The sequence below is a fragment of the Quercus lobata genome, chromosome 5, assembly GCF_001633185.2.
Source record: "Quercus lobata isolate SW786 chromosome 5, ValleyOak3.0 Primary Assembly, whole genome shotgun sequence".
Classification (NCBI taxonomy): Eukaryota; Viridiplantae; Streptophyta; class Magnoliopsida; order Fagales; family Fagaceae; genus Quercus; species Quercus lobata.
In genome coordinates, this window is record NC_044908.1 from 59979841 (window position 1) to 59996204 (window position 16364).

Consider the following 16364-nt stretch of genomic DNA (forward strand, 5'->3'; position numbering starts at 1 on the left):
CATTCTATTGAACCAGTAGGAACCAATCAAACTAACATATCCCCCTCCCCTTGGTAATAATGTTTTGGTCCATTATGTTTGTGCATGAAAATTAATGAGAAAATGAAGGATAAATTTGCCAAAAGGTGCTATCTTTCTTACCATCTCTTTTATGTTGTATATATTCACATGCTAGTTATGTAGTAAATATTATACTCATATGCTAGTTATGTATATATTTAAATTTAGCTTTCACATGCTACATATATATGTTTCACATGTTTTTGTTGTAAATAACTCTTCAAAATAAATATTCACATGCTACATTATATGTAAATAAATACTCATATGTATGTGTGTGTTGTCTGTTTGTGTTCCTTCTCAAAAAAAAAAAAAAAAAAATACTCACATGTATACATGTATACATATATATATATATATATTGTTTGTATAAAATATTTTTCAAAAACAAAATGTCAAGTATCTAATTTAATCTCTAAAACATTAACGTTTGAATTAAAATTAAAATGAACTTCTGAGTAGGATGATCTCTAACACCTTCCCCACACATAACTAAACTTCTGAGTCCAAAATCTTTTGTTCGAGACTTTTGGTTTACCTTAATTAAGTAATAACTCTTGAATTGGTTTTAGTTAATTAGGTAATTAAAAAGAATTAGACAAATTGGTGACCAATCACATCTAATACAAAATCAATGGTTGTTGGCGATTCCTAAAATAAAAATAAGAAAAAAAAACTTACACACACACCTCACCTTAGAAACACATGCCCACAAAGAATCACATTGCCAAAAACCCAATGTGCGATCAACCAAACAAAGACCCCTAACTGGGAATCTTTTTTAGGGCGTCCACAAGGACAACTGGTTAATATAAGTTTTCTTTTGTTAATTACAGGAGTACAATTTGGTTATGACAACTTGACATCTTAACAGAAGGCACAAAACTACAAATTAGCCTTGAGAATACAGAAAATGAAGTGTACCTCTCAAAATTTTGCAAATTTCACTTCACACATACATTGAGATTAATTCATGATTTCTCAACAAATGTTTCCGAGATTGTGTTAAGCAGAACTTAGGATTGATAGTTTTAGTTTGAAGTGCTTGTCTGTTTCCAGGATCCAGAAATAAATTCGTTTAAATAAAATTTTCTGTTCTTTTAATAAAATTAAAAAAAAAAAAAAAGTTTCCATTAAAACTCCCCTTAGGCTAAACCAAATAATTGTAGCCACGACTCCTGCTTATGGCACTTAAAATTGGGTCGAATTAAAACATAAAATGAAGAACAGCGGGTTATTACTGTAAGTCAATCCTAATAGTTTGATATATATGAACTGTGTATCAAAGGAAAATGACAAGCAAATCTTCCACAAAATATTGGAAATTATTAGCATTGCTTGAGACAATTCACTCTGACATCAGTGTCCCGAGCATTAGCATTGGAGAATGCTAATGCTATATCTAAGGGAAATTTAGAATTTTAAGCCCCAAAACCATCTGCATTGGAGAATGCTAAATAGCAGTATTGCAAATTTTTTTGCAATACTGCTACAGTGTAATTCTAAACATAGAATTGCACTGTAGCAAGTATTGTAAAAAAATAATAATATTTTATCTCTCTCTCTCTCTCCTCTGTCTCTCATCTCTCATCTCTGTCTCTCCAATCTCCATAGCCGAACCTCATCTCTGTCTCTCCAATCTCCATCGCCGAACCCAGCACCTGCAACCCAGCACCATATCACGCCATCCGCAACAGCCACCCGCAACCCAGCACCACAGAGCATAGCCACTCCATCGCCGAACCCAGAACCCGCAACCCAGCACCATATCACACCATTCGTATGGCGAAACCAACACGACGATCCACAACCCACAATCCACGACCCACGAATTCGCGATCCACGACCCACGATCCACAATCGGAGCAGTGCAAGTACGAGCTCGTCATGGAGCGAATGAAGTTTTGGGTTTTATTGAAACCAAGTAGTGAAATTTAGGATTTTTTGTTTGTGGGTTTTGTTAATTGATGCGTTTTTGGTTGATCTATGAAGTTTTGGGTGATTGAGTTGACGGTTATTGTCGAATTATTTCACCACCTCGCCGAAAATGAAGGATTCGGCGGAAGTTACAGAGGGTAGAGCTGAAAATGAGAGAGAGGAGAGAGATGGGAGAGAAAAGAAAAAATTTTGATATATATTATTTTATTTTGTAAATATATTATTTTAATAAGTAAAAGAGGAAAATAGAAGTTTGGGATGTGGAGGTATTGTAAAATAAGATGGTATAATGATAAAATTAGTTTTTAGAATGGTAAAATAGAGTAGCATTAGCATTTTCCAATGCTAATGCTCTTAGCACACGGCAAAATTGATTTTGTGTGGTTTATATGGGCTTTAAAACCATTAAAATTTTTAAATGTCACACATTTCGCGTCAGGCGTAAAATATAAGGGAATGTGAGGATTTAAATAGAAATGATCATTTCTCAACATAAAATGAAAAAAAAAAAAAACGTGTGAGAATCAATGAAATATTTATATATATATATATATATTTTACACGGGAAGAATCAATGAAATTGAGAATAGATTTGGGGCAAAATGGGGACCCAAAGTAATCAGAGGAGAATGCAAGTGGAGGCCCAACGTGATTGAGGGGCAAAATGATAAAATTTCAGGTTATTAGCAATAAGAATAAGTTTGAAATAAAAATGTTTGAAATTGTACACGTAAAACAGAATTTTGTACTACTATATATACAAGTTCATACCAAAAAAAAAAAAAAAAAAAGATTATGAGGCTGAGGCATTCTTAATGATGTGGATAAAAATAGAGATTACTCACAATAAAACAAGCCGACGGTTAAAAGTGGGCGGATACAATTAAACTCGTCAGCCTTCACTTGAAGACTATCGACGAAAGGGGTATGTAGGGAGAGGCACCGGCAAGGCATACCCTAAGGCTGACGGTATCATGAAGCTAACGGGATCATGAAGTTGACGGGATTAAGACTGAAGGCGCAGGGTAAGCTGACGACCTTAGTAAAGGATTGCTTGCCAATCACGATTGTGTATATAAGGAAATGTCTTACTCTCCACGTTTTGTGATACCCAAGAGGGATTCCTATATGGAAAGGATCCCGCGAAATACGCCCAAGAAAACTCCTATAAGGAAAAGACTTCTATTCCAAGGAAAAGAGGTCAATCCTCTACTACTATAAAAACTCAAGCACCCTCGCAAATTAAGGTATGCATAATTTACCCTCTCTAGCATTCTAGAGTTGTGAGAATAGCTCTAACTTGACCTTTGGAAAGTATTTGGCCGGCACTACACCGATGCTCTCTGTTAGGTCTTCTCTTTTTGTTGTGCAGATGCTGTTTCGAGCGTGCGAGGACTGTGTGGCTTACTAGTAATTTTTTCAGCATCATCACTTAATTTCTTACCTTTAGCTCCATGAGGCTGAGGCATTTTTCTTGTCAAAAAAAAAAAAAAAAAGCTCCATTAGATAATTTTTGTCAAATTTTGTCGGTAATATGTAATTTTTGGATTTTTGTTAAAAAAGCAAATTCAATACTCTTCAATAGTATTGAATTTTAATTATTTTATTTTATTTTTTTGAAAAAAAAAGTTACTATCCATTGTTGGTTGGATTACATATAGATCAAATTTCATCTCGGTATGGTAATTCTAATAAACTAAATAAGCTGAGATATAAATTATTATTTTTATTATTATTATTATTTTTTTTTTTTTAAATCTATATCGTTACAAATCTTGATATTTCTCTTCATTGCATATCAACAGCAACCTTTTTTTTTTAGTAACGAATTTGTTGATTTGTTGGAGGTTCATAAGAACAAAAAAATTGCTGTAATTTGGTGCAGTAATCAAGGCTTCTAAGCCTCTGTTGTAATTTAGTGTAGTTAATTGGTACAACCATAGCTTTTAAGCCTAATCTTTTTTATTATACATGCTTCTTTACAATAATAAAGATATATATATATATATATATATATTTTTATATAATTCATTAGCTATAACAATAGAGATTTATAAATAATTTATGTCGGGTTATTATCTATTAGAATATAAATTCTATGATTTATCATAAAAACTATACCTATTCTCCCCAATTATCTATTTCAAATCATTAAACACAATCTCATACTAATCCAATGAACATTAATTATGGTTATGTATTATGTATAACCATATGGTTTAATAAGAGAATTGAAATATCTTTAATATGGTATAAATGCAAAATACATGTATAATATTATATAGATAACAGTGGCGAAATTTCTTTATTTTGAGCATAAAAAAAGACAAAAAAATCTATTATATTAATTTCTCTTCAAATGAAAATGAATAGAAAATGAGATGAAGTTACAAACACAAAACATGATACTTAGACAATCAATAGTAAAACTATTGGTAAAATTTGTGCGTGTGGAAATTGAATAGGAAATTACATGGCTATTTTGAGCATGAAAAATAACAAAGAAAAAAAACCATTATATCCTTTTATCTTTGGATCAAGTTCTCTTATTGTTGGACTAATACTTTCTGTCATCTAGTTAGGAAAAAAATAGTTGTCATAGTCCTCATATGCGGGCAACGTTTGCTAGATTACCAGAACACAATCCTAAGTTAGAATACCTTAGTTTTTAATATTGATTTACCCATGACTGGCTAAAGTCAATAGAGATGATTATTTGATTAGAGTAATTGATAATTAGATTAGTAAGTAACTTTAGTTGCAAATATAATCAAATACTAGGCAACAACTTGGTCCATCTTCTTCTGAGATAGGCATAAGGGAGATTCTCAACCGTTAACATTCTTGACCGTGAACATCTAGAGACTAAATCTGAAGCGTGAATAGAATAGACTCACAATTTAATAAATAAATAAGGTATTTTTTTTAAAAAAAAAAACAGTAAAGTACCAGATACCAAATTCTAAGTTTTAGGAAAGTGGTTGTTGAGTACATTAAATTGATATTCAAGATTTTAATTTTCAATTCATAATGACAAATTAAAATAGTATAATGAAAACTTTCAAATCCTCTCTATTTTTCCTCCTCCCTCTCCCTAACTCCTGAAAAATGAACCAAATCCAGCCAACCAATTATTTATTGTTTTATGGTTATGTATAAACATAAGACTTAATAACAATTTTTTTCCTTCTTTAGGGTATTGTTAGGGCAATCAGTGGGTTTCTAGGCACATCAAAAGCTTTGAAAGAAGCAACTTTCCCCGTCTATTGATCTTCCCAATGCATATATATCTTCCAAAATATTGAAATTTTTCTGCAAGAGAAACCATTAGTTTTAGTGTTGGAAAATCTGGTTTTACATCTCATACAAAACACACAGCAGAAGCAACAATCATGAACCTACTTCATTCATGAGAGATAACATGTAACCTTGAATTCTAGAACAAAGAATCGAAAGCGTACCTTGATGCTGTGAAATTCAAAACCAAGACTTGAGAATACCTCTAATCATCATCTCAATTCCACATGGTGCCCAAGAAGTGTGGTCTCTCAAACAGATTACATGTATGTGTTCAAGGGAGAATAAGAGAGTGGCTTACACTCACATACACACCATTTCCATAATCATATTCTATCTTATGAAAATTTTGTATGTTTCTCCCCTTATACATAACTGATTATCTAATTGGGCTAGCCTTTTGGGCCTGCCTAATTGGGCTTTAGTTTATGGCTTGAGATGAGACCAAAAGAAATAAATAAGACTCTAACTCCAATGGGCCTTAAACTTATCTGTCAACTCTTGACAAGTCCAAAGTTACCATTAATTATATTTAATATCACTATATAAATATAATTGCACTCTAGGCCTTATTAATAATTTATATCCCAAGACTCTAATGATATCATTTGACCCTTCCATGAAATATCTATAGTGAACAAAGTATCATTGAGTACCAGGTTTAATCTTTTAGTTATTCACATTTATTGAAATCCGATTTCAATAAATATAATCTTTAGTAATTCCTTACTAAAGTGGGCGCCCTGAATAACCATTTCTCATTAAACTTATCTCAATGAGATATTTCGTGTCTCTATAAAAAGAGATTATGGATTCCATCTTGAGAATATGTGTTTCCTCGACACTACGTGTGGTTACCCAACATACTGAGGTTTTGACTGTAAATATTAAATCTTACTCCTGATATATCAAAGTAACCTACATTTCATGATTAGGTTCATTATCCTCTCAGGATTGAGAGTCTATGAAATTAGAAGTCGTGAGATTAATTATTCAAGTGACAGTTGTTGATTGAATAATTAATCTCACAGTGATCCAGTTCAATATGTCTTAATTCTTAAGACACATCAACACATCAACTAAAAGTCTCTACTTCCATGATTAAGACAAACCATCTTAGTTGATGAGTTATAGTCTTCGCAGATAAAACACCCAATTTTATCACCAACTACAAAATATATTTTGAGTTTACAAGGAACTTGTGATTTATATATTCTGTGACTAAATCACATAAATCACATACAATGCATCTCAAGAACTATGATAATGTCTCATTAGTTCATTTACAAATAGTCTCATATAATTAAACAATTTAATTATTTATGATATGCTAATAAATTGGATTTTAGGGCATAAACCCCAACATTCAGTTGAAGGTCTAGCCTTAGGGAAATACATACCCCCTTCACCCCTGGGGGCAAATGATTCGAAAAATTGTTTAACACAATCTCCTACTAGTTTATTTAATTGAAAAAATATGAAAAATTAAGGAAAAAAATTATTTTTTTATGAAAGAAAACCATGCTATTTTCTTTTTCATTTGTCTAGTTCTACACCTGCAATCCAATTATCAAAATTTCTCTATCAAAAAAAAAAAAAAATTTCTAAAGAGATGTCTATAGTGGAGGCACAACATAATTGACGGGAAAAATGGCCCTTGTTTTCTATAGTGGAGGCACAACATAATTGACGGGAAGTATGGTTTAGAGATGTCTATAGTGGAGGCACAACAAAGTGATGTCCATATTTCCTCCACTAGTACATATTCTCAAGAAAACAAGCAACCCAAACATCTAAGCAACCACTTAATGAGTTAATGTAACTCTCAATCTTTTTTGGTATAAAACAAGGGCTATTTAGTTAATTTGTAAATAGAACAATTGGTTAATGAAAGTTTTCTTTTGTTAATTACGGGAGTACAGTTTGGTTATGACAACTTTGACATCTTAACAGAAGGCACAAAGCTACAAATTAGCCTTGAGAATACAGAAAACAACGTATACCTCTCAAAAAATTTCAAATTTCACTTCACACATTGCTTGAGATTTATTCATGATTTCTTAACAAATGTTTTCCGAGATTGTGTTAAGCAAAGGTAATTCATTTTGATATCTGTGTCTCCTTAAGAAGTAAGACATGGGAGAATTGATTTTGTGTGGTTTATATGGGCTTTAAAACCATATAAATTTTTAAATGTCACATATCTTTCGTCTCGTATAAAATTGGAGGGAATGTGAGGATTTAAATAGAAGGGATCATTTCTCTACATTAAAAAATAAAAAATAAAAAAGAAGAAGAAGAAGGAAACGAAGAGAATCAAATCCTTTCCAACCGCTCTACCGAGAATAGGAAAAATGAAATTGAGAATAAATTTGGGGGGGAAATATGGACCCAAAGTAATCAGAGAAGATTGCTAGTGGAGGCACAACATAATTGACGGGAAAAATGATAAAATTTCAGGTTATTAGCAATAAGAATGTGTTTAAAATAAAAATGTTCTAAATTGTAGACGTAAAACAGAATTTTGTACTACTATATATACAAGTTAATACAGAAAACGATTATGAGGCTGAGGCATTTTTTATTTCTTACCTTCAGCTCCATTAGATAAATTTTGTCAAAATTTTGTCGGTAATATGTAATTTTGGTTTTTTGTTAAAAAAGCAATGGTTGCAGAGTTGTCACCATCATCAAATGAGAAGTGTGGAAATGTACTAAATCATGAGGAAGTTGTAGAAGCACGTTTCTGCACTTCTCTTGTTCTAGACGGCTCTTCAATAGTACTACTATGTTTCTTCATCACGTGTACAAGTACTATTGCAGTCTCCTATATTCTATTCCAAAAAGCATAATGTTGGCAAATTCAGGTCCAGAAGGCATAGATGTGCCTAAACATTGGTCAAGTTTGTATGATTGAAAATTTGAGGCGTATACCCTTTTTTTCTTTCTTTTTTTCAGGAAATTATGAGACAAAAATTGTAGATTTTAGTAACAAATTTCCTAAATGTGTGACAAAAATATAAAAGTTATCTTTCTTTTTCTAATATATATATATTTTTATAATTTGTTAAAAAAAAGATTAAAAAATGTTAGAATTTCTAGTTTATTCCAATTCTAACATTATTTAGTCCTTATATTTTGGGGTTACTGTTAATTTGATTTCTATATTTTGGTATAGTTAATTTAATTTGTATTGTTTTTAGCTTGCAGTCAATTTTCATTAGTGAGTTGACGATAGAAACCAAATTACTGCAAATTGAAAATAACATGAATTAAATTTACTGCTACCAAAATATAGGGATCAAATTAACCGTGACCCTAAAATAGAGGAACTAGAATTTTATTTTCCCCTCAAAGATAATGACAAAATTGAAATGTCAATACCATTGTGAGGTAGGAATATCTATTTATTCAAAAAAAAAAAAAAAAAAAAGAGTTTCATTTTATTAGGAAGGAGTTTCGTTTTATTAGAATGTGCCATCATCAAATTGTTGTTTGTTGTTTACTTCTTTCTTTGCTTCATTCTTTCTCCTCAAGAACCAATAATACATGTAATGATATTGTTGGGTTAATATAGATTGTCCCCTTTGACTTGGGAAACTACAAGGTTGGAATCTCCTAGTACCCTCATATACTTGATCCCCATAATAAGTGCTATGGCCAGCCCAGTTAGGCATTCCTTATACTCAGTAGTATTATTCGAGCATGGGAACTCGAGTTTGAAGGATAATGGCACGATGTCCCCATCTTCGCAGCTTAACACGACGCCTATGTCATTTGAGGCTGCCGTTGTCGACCCATCAAACCTCATGGTCCACTTTCTTCTTGGGAGTTCTGCCACTGCCACTTCTCCTGGGATTTCCTCACTTCATAGGCACTCTTCCTCTCCGGGGAACTAGGCCAACAGATCTGCTATGGCCTGGCTCTTGACAACCCTAGTGGTCCTTAAACCAATGTCATATTGAGAGGGCAAAACCAGCCACTGTGCTACCCTTCCGGTTAAGAAGGGCAGATGGAAGAGTGCCTTTTTAGGATGAGAATTGGTCACTAAAAGGATTTGGCGGGCTGAGAAGTAGCGCTTTAACCTTTGGGATGCGTAAATGACTACTAAGCATGCTCTTTCTATCTTGGGATACTTGGTTTTTGCATCTTCCAAGGCCCTGCTCACATAATAAATGGTTTGCTCATTTCCTTTGTCATCTTCCTAGGCTAGAAGTGCCTCGATAGCCTGAGAATTTAATGCTAAATATAGCAATAGAGGCCACCCACGTACTAGCGCTTGTAGGGTAGGCAGATGGTTCATGATCTGTTAGATCCTTTGAAAGGGTTCCTGCTATTCAGCTTCCCAAGTGAACTCAGCTCCCTTTTTCAACAGTTTGGATAACTCACTTATGACCGAAGCCAGTCCTGGCACGAACCTTGTGATGTAAAAGACCCTTCCTAAGAAACTTTTGAGCTCTCCAACCATCGTAGGCCTTTTCATGGTTGCGATGGCAGTGGCCTTGGCTGAATCCACATTTATGCCTCTATGATGTACCAGGAACCCAAGGAACTTCCCAGCAGATACTCCGAAGGCAAATTTCAGGGGGTTCATGTGTAGTTTGTACATCCTACATCTCTCAAAGACTCGTTCAAGTACTTGGAAGTGTCTTGCCCTGGTTTTTAACTTCACCACGATGTCATCTACATAATCTTCCATTTACTTATTCATCACGTTATGGAAGATGGCTGTCATGGTGCTCTGGTACGTGGCTCCTGCATTTTTATGGCCAAAAGACATCACGGTGTAATAGAAGTTTCCAATCGGGGTCCTGAACGCTATCGTCTCTGCATCCTTGGTAGCCATACAGATTTGGTTATATCCACTATACCCATCCATAAATGAGAATATGGAGCTTCTTGCAGCTGAGTCTACGAGGAGATCAATGTTAAGTAAAGGAAATTCATCCTTTAGGCATGCCTTGTTTAAGTTGCGAAAATTCACGCAACACCGGATTTGACCATTCTTTTTCTTCATAGGTACTATATTGGAAAGCCGTTTAGGGTGCTGGATAGGCTTAATGAACCCTGCTGCCTGCAACTTCTTGACTTCTTGAGTTATTTGAGCATCTATCTCAGTGTGGAAGACCCTATCTGGTTGGACTACTGGCTTGATTCCTAGATCTACATTGAGAGAATGGACCACCAACCCGGGATCCAGGCTAGGCATCTCATCATATGTCCACGCGAACACATACATATACCTCTTTAGTAATTCCACTAATTGCTCCCGTTCTTGTGTTGACAGCTGGATGCTGATAAAAACAGGTTTTGGGGTCCTAGACTAGCCCCCAGGTTTACTTCTTCCAGCTTTTCTTTGGGCTGAATCTACACTTCTTTCTTCGGATCCTCCAGGATCTCCTCTTAAGCCATCATGCAATCTGGTGGTCTAGGACCCTTCTGCACAGCACATTTAGGTCCCACGCACCTTCATAAGCGATATATCAACCTGCCCTCGGGTTTCTGAACTACTACACATTCCCCAGATCCTGAGGAGTTGGCTTTCTTCTTTTGCCTTTTTCTGTCCAGGGGGTCCTTTAGGTCATGGGTACTCCCTCCTTCTTCTTCTTCTAAGACAAATACGCCTGGGGTCCTTGGTGTGGGTTACTTATCATTTGGCACTAACTCGTCATAAAACATTGTCTCTACGAAGTTCACTTCTCCTTTGCTAAATGGGTTCGGGTTGGCAGGGATCCTTATGGGCCTCCCATTTAGTCTCCCTTTGACACATTGATGGTATGTCGAGGGAATGAGGCGATACTTATGAAGCCAAGGTCATCCCAACAAAATATGGCAAGAAACTTCTGAGTTGATCACATGAAACCGAGTCAAAGTTACTATTAAGCCTACCCTTAAGGCCAACTGCACGTATCCTTCAGTGGATTCTGCGGCTCCTCCAAATCTTGTTATCTCCACAGGAGCCCCTAGGATCCTCTTGCCAGCCATGCCAACAGCCTTTAGGGTACTTAAGGCAATAAGGTTAAATGAAGCCCCCGTGTCTATCAGTGCTCTCCTAATTTAAACACCATTTATGGTGGCTGTCAAATAAAGGGGTCTACGATGATCCGAGTACTCAATTGCCATATCTTCATCCATGAAAGTTATTGTATTAGTTGTTTCCAAGAAAGCCTGACTAGCGTGTGATTCTGCCGTAAAACACTCTACCCCTAATTCTGTTGCTATGCTTATGAGGGACTCTGTCGCAATCCTCCTTGCTTCTAACCCGAACCCCAGTTGGTTAAATAGTGACCTAAACTTCGAGTTCTTTTGGAGGGTCCTAACTGTGCTTGGATGGAAGGATCCTTCCGACTCTTTTGCCTCCGCCTCAGCTAGCTTCCCATGAATTATCACAGCCACCACCCCTTTTCCTTTGTGATTGGGCAAAGGATTCCTTTGCACCTCTGGTTCCAATTAGGTGAGCTCCAAGGTCCCTTCCTTGAGTTTCTTGTGAAAAAGCCTAGGAGGGCCCAGCAATCTTTGGTGGAGTGCTTGACATAGTTGTGAATTCTGTAAAACAGGGGGTTCCTCCTTTCTTTCTCAATAGGTGGCCTGGACACAATGGATAGTCTAACAATCCCGTCCCCAATCTATTTATCTAGGACATGGTTCAGCTCTTTAGTAGTACATGGGACCATAAGTGGTTCCTTAGTCACTTTTCCTTCATGCCTCCTCCTCTTTTCTCCCACCGAAATTGTCATGGCCTAGGAAACTGGTACCTTTTTTGTTTTTATGGTTAATGTCATCCTTCTAGTTCTTTGCAGCAAGTCAGCAAACTGGGTTATGCATAAGTTCTCTAGATTAAGTCTATAATCAAAGAGCATGTTGGATATACAAGTTTCCATGAGCTCCTTTTCTTCATGGTCTCCGTAACAATCTAGGGAGACATCCTTGAATCTCTTGATAAATTGGACAGGATCCTCCCTGGGTCTTTGTTTCACCATCTGAAGGCACTGGAATGACTTTATCCTCGCCTGGGTAGTACTTCGCACAGAATCTCTCCATCATTTCATCCCAAGTCTTGATGGACCCAGGCCTTAAGATGGTGTACCATGTGTATGCTCTGTCCACTAGGGACTTAGCGAATTCTCTCAAACATAGTTCTTTATCCCTTGCGTAAGGACTCATAGTGTGAATAAATCTGCTCATGTGCTCCACAGTAGTCCCATTCCTTCCATCAAATGAATGGAATTTTGGAAGTTCATATCCTTTGGGGTAAGGCTTGCCAAGTAGCTCTAGTAGGAATGGGGGATCTTAAGAAAATTGCTTGGGGACCCCCAAGTGTTGAACAAGGACATTCACATCTACTAAAGTGAGATACTGGGGATTAGCTCCCCCTCCTACTACCGACCCTCCTTCTGGCTGGACCCTTTCCTGGTTAACCAGGGGAGGAGTGTTGTCTTTAATTTCTTGAGTTCTCCCTTCTTTGAGAAGGCGGATTTCCTGATGAAGGTCCTTCGTCATCTCTACCATTTGGACCATGGGATTTGGCTCTTGCATCTCGTGCCTCTGCCTTGAGACAACCTCGTGTTCTACTAGGGGTACCTTATTCCTTTGCCTAGAAGCCACTTCATTCTCCCATGGGCTTAGATGTCGCGAGTGGCATGTTGGCACCCTTGCTATTCCTTGGCCTCGGAGCCATGCTTTGCGAATAGACTACTTCTTCCCTCTTCTTTGCCCAGTCCCCAGTGGGGTCGCCTTAAAATGTGGGTTTTTTTATTTTTTTTTTATTTTTTTTATTTTTTTTTTTCACACAATACCCAAGCCCAAGTAGGAACATGGATTCTAGGCCTGATACTTGTTATTAGGTGGACTAGGCTTAGTTCACCGCAGCTTTGTTGGGCTAATTACGAACCAAGTTGTGCATAAAACATGGATCCTACAACACATACACATTCACACATACAAAATATATACGTATTGTACAGTAAGGAACAATAAAGGAATAATAAAAGGGTAAATAAGACGTTAGGGATCCTCAAAATGATAATGTTTCATTATTTTTTTGAGTTTTAGTACATTGGGTCCTTTCTCCATTGGCATATGTCACAAGGTCCAAATAAGTTCAAAAGTTACAGACTTAGATAGCTCTTTTAAACTTCCAAGACTTGTGAGGTTTGAATCCAAGTGTATCCTCTAGTGCTTGTCTCAAGATCCCTCATAGTGTTTTCCCTCTTTTCTCCTTTTATGAATTCTAAAGAAGTTTTTCAAATGATCTTTTTGTTCTGATTCTCTATCACTGAATGATTTTTGTTGTTGGCTCCATTCCCTTTTATAGTGCCTTCCTAGGGTTTTTAGCGTACCATTGATTTCCTCCATTTGCTACCCTGGGTACTAGAACCAATGTTGTATCAGCAACATTAGTGGCTAGTCCCTTCCTTATTTTCTCATTATTTTCCTCTTTTAAGGTTTTCACCCTAAAAGTCTCCAACTGACATTCCTCTTTTGGGAGGTCCTAAGGGCTAACTTTCAATCTTTTTTTTCCAAGGCTTCTAGATGCTACTTTTCAGACCCACCTTTTTGGCTGCTTCACCTTTTGTCATTTTCTCTAAATGGGCAGATTCCTCTCTATCAGGCTGAAAGATCCCCAGCCTTTTTTCCTTCATGGTCCACCTTCATGCATTCCCTGAGGTAACAGGCTTCTTTTCATGAAGTGTTGATTCCTAAGTCATCAGCCTTTTTCCTGAACTATGGACAGCTGATGGGACATATCCACCTTCGTTCTTTGTGTCCATGAGAATGCTCCCTTGAGTTGTCCCAATCCTAGCTGATTTCTTTCTGCATATCTTGAGGATCCCATGCTTCTAGGAATCCCCAGGTATCTTGGTTCAGCCTCATTTATGAGCTCCCCAACAAATTTCTCTTACAAGGGCTAGACTGAGCTTCCTTTTTCCTTTCTATTATTTTCTAAGGTCCAAAGCTTACCCATTCATCGGTTTGGACCCCTTCCTACTTATTTTAAGTAGTCCTTAACTGATAGATTTGGGCCATGTCCCTTCTTTGAAGACCCAAATGGTTTTAAAATTTCAATTTTGTAATGTTTTGGACCTTGATACAATGCTTGTGATATTTTGGACCTCAACACTTTTTTACCTTCCATGTGAGGTTAAATGCAAGTTGCAAAATGAAGTGTTAATAATAAGATGAAAAGAAATTCAAAGTTGAAGGGGTGATTAAGAAGATTTGATCTTAACAAAAAGGGTACCAACAAACAACAAACAAGGACCTTGGCCCCATGTATCTGTTCACCTAAGACGAGGACCTTGGCCTTGTTCCTATCCTCCCAAGTTTATCTAGATAAGGATTATGGCCTATGGGCCGAACTTAGGTTCCTACATCATTATATAAAGCACAAAGAGAAAGAACATGCGTGAACATGAATCTAATAGAAAGAAAAGGCAATTCAAGGATTCCATAAAAAATGGGTACCAAAAAACAACAATTCAAAAAAAAAAAAGAAAAAGAGGAGATAGTCTTAAAGTTACATCCAATAGAAAATAAAAGTGAAGACTAAGACTATGCATCATACTGGGTCTCATTAACGTCCTTGGCCCCTTCATCATCTTACATAAGCTCACCACCCAATGTAGACTCTCCCTCTTCATAGGCTTTTATTCCTAAGAAGTCCATTTTTTTTAAAGCCTTGGACACATTTTTACAAAAGTTCTCAAAACCTCCCAAGAAATCATTCAGCGTTTTCACATGGTAGGCTTTAGAATCCCCGAATTTTGCTATTGCCTTTGTCTTGGCCTCGTCTATTTGAACCAAAGCCATCCCCGTTCTCTTTAATGGCTAAGAACCTCTATTTTTAGCTACCTTTAGCTCTGTCGTTCGACGTCAGCTGGCCCTTCACCCTATTTAGTTGATCCTTAAGCTCTTGCACCTTTGCCAGAGCATTAGCCCTCTCTTTTGCCAACTCTACAAGAGCTCTAATGAGGGCTTCATTGGACTTCTTCATCAAAACAATAGTCCAATACCATGGACTCACACAAAGTAGAAGACAACAAGGAAATACAGACAATAGCCATGTGGGCTAAACTTCTTGTGAGAGTGGATGTTCCTTTTAACAAAAGTGTTGATAAGCTACTTCCCCAACTACTCATTGTCTTTATTAGAAAGCATACTCTTGGATTTCTATAGAGCTATAATGCAATCTTCGTGGATGGTGGAGAGGGAGTGAACAACCCCACAACTTGTACCTCTTACTCCAAAGGAACGAAAGCAGACAGAATCTTAGGGCTATGTGAGAGGATATCATTGGGTACCTTCTCTTAGAAAGATGAACTGGTAGGAATCCTTCCTTTACCTAAAAGGGATAATCTTACTTATTTTAGGCAGATTTGAAGGCCTTCTTCAGCAAAGCTTTGTTCATCTTTGTGTTCACCCCTAACATAAAATGACATCACTATATATACACATGTATATAAATAGAGAAATGTAAAAGATGTCTTTTACTTTTTACAATACTCTTAACAAGGGATTGGATGAGCTCAAACAACTTTGGACTGATGCACCGAAGGAAAAGATTATGAAATGTGACGAGTTAGTAGTAGTCTCTCATTGAATACTGGCAAGCTCATGTGGTTCTCTCCTCTTGATTATTTTATATCACATGATGATTGAACCTTCAAATAAAAAGACATAAGGGTCATTAGTCAACATTAAAACAATTTAAAAAAAAAAAAAAGCATTGATGATGCACAAAATCATAAGAGAGTTGATTGTCCACACGCATGGTGATTAAAGCACTTGAAGAACAAAAAGAACAAAGAACCTACAGAGAGCACCAATGGGGTGCCGGCCAAAGACCCCTTGAAGGTTAAGTCAGTGATACAAGAATCTCAAATAACTCAAAAGTGTAAGAGTTAGGAAATTTCACATACCTTAGAGAAGAGGAGACTTGGTGCATATATAGTGGTGTAGTGCTAATCAAAATCTCATGAACATAGGATCTTTCCTTGTAGGGAAGATATGGAGTTAATGTTCCGAGATCTTAGGGCTTTACTTCCTATACTGGGAGGATAAGAATATGT